The sequence below is a fragment of the Chelon labrosus genome (genome assembly GCF_963514085.1).
Source record: "Chelon labrosus genome assembly, chromosome: 8".
In the NCBI taxonomy this organism is placed as follows: domain Eukaryota; kingdom Metazoa; phylum Chordata; class Actinopteri; order Mugiliformes; family Mugilidae; genus Chelon; species Chelon labrosus.
The window spans coordinates 8,726,606-8,733,793 of record NC_140358.1 but is presented as its reverse complement, the minus strand read 5'-3'; positions in this window follow the sequence as shown (position 1 = coordinate 8,733,793).

Sequence of the window (7,188 nt, the reverse complement as noted above, 5' to 3'; positions counted from 1 at the left end):
CAGGTAATCAGTGAAACCATGCAAATGTAAGAATTTGTAAAATAAAACAGTCCATGCACATCTCTACAAAAACAAGCCTCATCTGCTCATCCCTCAGTTCCAGCCAAGCTAAATGACCGTGAACATGATGCACTGTGGGTCTGTGGGTTCATCTGCCAAGCTCGTACTGTGCCATAATGATTTGACAGGAATGTTTTACGTCTCCAGCAGCTGAAACCTGAAGCAGGAGAAACAGATGCCAACATACAGTACAGCCAGATCCATAGCATGCCAGCCTGGTGATCAGTGCCACACTCTTAACTTGATAACATCAAAGAGCCGGATGAGTATCTCAGAGGTTTAGAGATCTCTCAAGTAACTGAATTTCGATTACTCTAGCTGTTTGATCACAGAGTAAATAACAGCATGTTTTTATGTTTTTCCCTCAAGCTTTTATTTTTGAACTCCTGTACAACGATAGAGGGGAACACTTGTTGGTGATTTCTCTGTTATTTTAGAGCAGAATTAATTTTAGGTCCTCAAAATAAAGCATCAACCAATGTAAAATAGGGAGTACATGAAGCCGAAAATGTGCTAATTGTATGTTGGCATGTGTTGACATCACGGCGCTAAAAGTCTTGGCTGTGGTGTAAAAAGACCCCAGCCTCCTGGTGCCGACATGTTAGAGTGGTTGTGTTCGTACATGTGCGTGTCGGTGGGGAGAGTTTATACCGAGGCATTAGCCATTTGTTGGGCTGTGTCAGAACTCATTCCAGAAAAACACTGTCTGGCAGTCAGTGAAACCAAATAGCAGGAACTGTTCAATTGACCCCAGACATGGGCTGAGGAGTTAAGAGAGAAACTGGAAAAAAAACGTTATCCTTCTTCTTTAATGGAACACACGTCTGCTTTAGATTTATGACCATGTGCATTCACAGATAAAAATGACGTGAAATACAATTCCCAATACCAAAAGTCTAGTGGCTATGTAACTCCGAGAGGTCAGGCGTTCCCTGTGAAGAGACGCGGCTCCTTCAGAGACGTCCATTCATCAAGAGCTGCCAACGAGCCAGAAGTACAAAGGACGGCATATCCTTCGCTGGCTCCGTTTCCCTTTTTGTTTGTCTTTCCAGTCTCTTTTCTTCTTTTAAACTCCTGTCACAGTTGTATTTAACTACTTTAAAATAGCCACCACACAAAGAAACTACCATATTTCTTTTTTTTATGAATGGAAAGAAGACTTTGTTGGCACAGAAGCATCAGTAACTCTTTGACTTTTCTAATCTAATTTTAGATGCCACCCATAAATATTGAGTCTTTCTGTTTGTCAAGTAAGCAAACCAAATAATAGAGAGGAGAATTTAAAGAATATGAGCTTTTATTCATCTGTCAGGTGCTCTCCATCTGCATTTCATTGAGGTATACATATAAAAGTCTGTTTAATGGGTCTCTAAGCTCATGTCGAGAAATGCCCTTCATCTACCCCGACCGAGGCAGGTGGGGACCGGGGTGGCTCACATGAAACAGAAACAAATTGTGCGCAGGATACTTGAAGTTCCAAGTACGCCATAAAACATAATGTGTCACTAATGAAGTTGCCTTTTCTTGCCCTCTTCCTCTTTTTGTTCATAACAATAGCAGCTGGGGAGAGTCACCAGATATGCTCAAACTTTACAGTCTTGCGCGAGCATGAATAATTTACTTTGATTGCACGTATTGGAAAACTAAAAAAGGGAAATAAATGACGGATTGTGAAAGAGCAAAGAGAATTCGTAATGGGGGAAGGTGACAAGACATGAAAGAGAAATCTTGCAGAGAGATAAGAGACAAAAGAACAATGACTTCAAAACATTGCCAGTTTCCCCACTTTACTCTTTACAACCCTCACTTTTCTCGACTTGCTCACATTCACATTAGATATTTTTCCTCCATTTATTTATAGTTCTATCTCGAAGTCTTCCAGCCTCGAGAAGCAGCACACATTTACATCTAATACTGCATATGAAGGAAAAGAATCCATTACAGCGGGAACAAGAATCATTTGAGCCGCTTTATGTCCTTCCATAATCACCATACTATAATACTAATGTATAATTAAGCTTTGCATACTTTAGTTACACATTCCCATGCCAACACGTTGTAGTCATCTTCTCCGAATGCATGAGATGGATTAGGATCAATTCTGTATCTTGATGCGTGAAAGAGCAACAGCAGCCAGGAAGTGGCAAAGTGAAATTCATTCATGCATTTTTGCAATATATATCATTTTTGAAAATGATTGATGTACAGATTCTGGTAAAGCAGGTAAATTCTCCTGAGCTTCTATCTGTTCTCCCGGTACTGATCTGTTTATTCCCTCTTGGCGCTTTCCGGACGTGTTCTTTTGATAACAAGACACTAAAGAATGGAAAATGGTTTCATACGGTTTATTTGAACAACATGTTACCGATTCATGTCTCATAACTCTCTGGAACCCTTTAGTCTTTTGTAATTAAACTATATACTCCATCAGTTAAATAAAAGGATGCCACCTTGCTAAAAAACTACAATTTCTTCTCCATGTTTGACTCGTTAGCAATGACTCACAGATCAAAGCCCACTGAAGTTATGCCTGACATGATAAATTTGTGCCGACATCCCGATCACACGGATTCCACTGGAACTAATCGATTTTGCAGTTTCGAATGATTGCGAGACCTCCGGATTCTAACTAATCTCATGTCAAAACAAAAAACATCCATTAAATGATCCTACTACTGTAACAAGTCTATTCCTGTGTAGCCAAAACATGTTGTAAATCTCTGCTTTTCTCTAAAGTCCATTAAAAAGAAATCAACTCACTTATTATTTGAGGAACATTTACTGAAAACTACAGTGGCCAGCTGTTTTTTGTATTTACGGACCCTTTTGCAGAGAAGGAACGTAAAGATTTATGGCAGTATTTAAGGGTTTACTGTACATTTTCAGTAGGAACCAGCGGGTTTAAGGCTCAGAGTCACAGACATGCATCAAGATATAGACTAACACAATGCTGGTTTTGGACAATTTCATAAAATTTGTTGATAATAACAAAAAAAATATAGAATATCGCTTGTCAAAAGTGTATTTTTACAGAAAGCAGCAGAAATGAAAGTGTACCTCTACAGTAAAGGGTTTTAAAAGATCAGGTTCCTCTGTTACAAGTAAAAAACAGTGTCTTTCTAACAGTGAACTGTTTCTAAAGGTGCACTTCTCTTGCTCCAACATCCCACATCTTGAATCGCGGCGGAAGAGATGAATTTAGTGAAAGGTTCATCGAGCCGAGTTCCGGCTGGATTTGATCTTTAGCTCTCTAACTTTGCAAGACAGACTCCGGCTTTGTGAGCTCACAAAGACGCCTCACGTCTGTTTTCAGAGTCTGTCTTCTCCCTCAGAAAACATGTCCTTATCTCTCATCTGTCAAGTCACATTTCTCTGTCTCGTTGTATGTCAGCGAGACCAAGCCGCGGCATGCTCGGTCCTCCACAAAAAAAAAAAAGTCTCAGCGTCCATATGAAACAAATCGTCCATTTCCAAACTACATGCCACTCCTCAGACAGATTCAACCTCTGATAACTGCAACAATATTAGAGAGGAAAGGAGCAGTTTTGATCCAACACCCCCTGCATTTAGCTTGTTTTGACTCTGTTTGATCAACTGCTACAATAAAGGAAGGGTGGATGATTGCTATATCATCTGAAAACAGAGAAAAAAAAAAGACTCCTGAAGAATAGTGCACTCAGGGACCAGAAGATTGGTATTTTTAAGTGCATGGGAGCGTGTAGAAGTCTGGCATGCCGCCACCAATTTCCCTCTCTACAGCACACACATCAACAGCAAAGCTGTACAGTAAAGTTAAAGGTGAGGAGTCAAACTTTAGAAAGTACTGAAGAGGCATTCTCTGAGCGTGATCTCAGGAGGACTGCTATCACCTGCCACCTGGAGAAAAAACCCAGTAGATGTTTAATACTGATTAGATGTTAGCGCAGATGGATTCAAAAGACTTATTTGTTGTTCTACAATATCTGTGGAAAATCTGTGCTTGACAGGATGATGAGGGTGTGGAGCGTGTTTTGTACATGCTTTGATCCTGCCCTCAATGCAAACCAGAGTGACAAATCTATGATATAATACTAGACTGATTCATGATTTGGAGAACAACTCTGAGATGTGAACCGTTTTTTTTTTTTTTTGTTTTTTTTAAAGCAGATGACCTGCAGGTGCAACATCACAAGACAAAAATCTGCCCTCTGAGCTGCAACCTGACAGTTATTCCATAATGAATAAAACTGCTGCTGAAAAGAGCACACTGGAAATAAAGAAGTAGTCTTTTTATCTGCAGACGGCTTCGCTGAATTGTCATTTCTTAACGTATCTTTCTCCGATCTGTGGACCACTTTGTTTTCAAAGACTGATGAGCCATATTGAGCTGATTATAGAGATAACTGTGTGAGAGTCATGCAACACCACAGCATTTAGTTCCAGGTGGTAATTTGTCTGGTCAATACAGAAAAGAAAAAGAACAGCAGTGGAAAGGATTTGGAGGCTCGTGATAAAAAATGTAATAATGATACATATATATATTTGGTTATTTTGGATTTAAAATTTCCCAAATGAGAATGAATCTGTCAAAGTAGAAAGAAGAGGAGGAGAAAGATGAGAAGTTAATTTGTATTTATGTGATTACTGTTGTATAAATTGCTTTTCTCTCTGGACCGGCAGCACTCTGATGTCAAAGGTTTTGTGATTGTTCTCAGTTCATGACTGAGTTCAGAGCCTGACTGACATTAGAGGAGATAAACCCCAGCTGGTGTCCAAGTTTAGTGATAAACAGACCTCCTGTCTGTCATAATTTCTTCCCAGAAGGCAGCAACTTAATAACTCACTGTGTTATCTGCATGAAATAATGTGTTTAGCAGAAACTATTTAAGATAATTGTTAACTGCTGCATATACAGCAGTTCTGTCTAACTAGGAACGATTGCTAGGAACTCGATTTATTATGACATTACAGAAAATGTGTATGAGTGTGGTTGCTCTGAGGAATTACAACAGAATAAGAAACAAAGACGGGCAAGAAAATTGCTGCCCTATCTTTCAGGGAGCTTTAGTGAGTCCAGAGCATTTCTCAGCTGAATTTGCAGTGCTGCAGAGAATGTCACGATTAAAGGCAGATAAGTTAATCCACCAAGCCTCTGATTCTTGAAATTTCATGATATGAAGCACAGGCCGCCTGAGAGGACGATCACATTTGTTTAAAGCCTCACACGGGCAAAACAGAGCTCTCTCATCTCAACTTTGAAACGTCCTAATGAAGATGTCACACTTTCTTCCCTGGTTGCTGATTGCTCCGAAGAAGCTAATTAGCAACCTGATCTCACATTGAAATTCTGCGTTCAGTCAAGCTGGTGACTGTGACTCTTATCGCAATGGATGTTTGATTAGTTTTCCCCTTTAATAAAGGTGCGTGCTGTCTGAAAGATGCAGATAGACATGGATGAGGATACGGAAGTGTTGATTTCACTTGTGCACAACAACAACGATAACAACAACATGAGCAGCCGGCCGCTATTCATTCAGTCATCCAAACAACAATACAAACAAACATCCGCATGCTTCATTAGCATTTCAGAAATCTGCAGCTTTATATAGAAAGGGGTGATAAACAGGAAACACATTAATTGTGAATACAGTAAATAATGCAGCCAATCTTTTCTGAGATCAGGATACTAATTTAGCCACAGCTGAGAGGCCACCTGTTGACGAATCCTGCAGAACTCAGTGACTTACAGTTCAAAAGAAAACGTGGCTTAGAGGAAATGAGATGATACCTTTTCCATAATCTATGTTACACTTATCTTAGGAATGTCTGCCTGTTATTAAAAACTCAGGAATAAGGAAAAGTCGTCATTGGTGACCAAATCCAAACCCCCACCACATTCCTTCATCAAACGCTTCCTGTAAACAGACAAGTGTTTCCTGTGTTGAGACGCATGCGACTGCATTGCCGCCCTCTGACTGTTGTTGCCCGCTGTCGTGTTGCCAGGTCTTGCTCTATGTTAAAAAAAAAAAAAAAAGTCAATCCTCCGCTGGCTTACACTCGAGTCATGGCACACAGTCCACTGATACACTCGGAGGAAACACCATCTGTTATGTTTTCATTACAGGCTTTGCTTCAAGCTAAGACAATTAAAGCTAATAGAGTGCAAATGTTTGAGCCTGTCCTGCCAACTTTACAATGTCTCACACGTTCTTATCCGTATCGTGGCACATTTTAATGACCAGGAAAGTCATGAATTACCTGGATTCATTCTGGATACTGATTCAGTTTCAATACAATTCAGTTTTGATAACCGCATTAACTGTTAATTTGAAGCGATTATCCCTCATAGGTTTGAAATAGTTCCTAAATGTTGCATCACATTGAATTTTGAATGACTCCTAACTACTAAGTGGCCTTTTAATGGCACCGTAATCCCCAGTATCTCTCATTATGTACAACTGGAAAGAATTGGCTGTGCTTTCTGTCAGTTATCAGTGAACACCTCTGAGAAAATGCTGTGAACAGATCCTTTTCAAGGCACTCGGGCGAATTATCTTTCTGCTAAAAAAAGGACAGGCTTGGATAAGCATCTTTAGCTCCCGGGGGCTTGGCCACCTCTGAGGTGAGAGGATTGCTTCACATGAAGTGAAGCCTTCAAGTGCTGCATGTAAAAATGGAAGGTGCTCTTGTTGTTGGATCTCAAGTGGGTGGCACAGACATATTGCCCTCAGGGACCCGGGGCCTTAGGGAGACAATGGCCAGGCTGTGTGAATCGGGAGCTGCAGAGTCGAGGGTCACAGGGCCCCTCTTCTCGGGTCTACACCGCTAAAGTGACTGTTTAGTGACAACACATAGAAAAGGGGCTGTCTGGAAGACCATGGTGATGGGGGGGTTGTGTCTAAGGGTTTCATGTGTCACTGCAGCCCTTTGGGGACTCAGATCTATGGGCCCTTAGTAAACTGACCCCATGTAAACAGTATTTCACCAAGACACCTATATCTGAGATTCAATTTGTTAAGTGGTTAGTGGATTGTCTTCTCAAAAACATGTATTTTTTCAGTTTTCTTCACATCTATTTGTTCTACTGAGCGTTGTTGGATCAGATCCCTGAACTCCTACGGCGAAGTGTTCAATGTCATAACTGGGTGG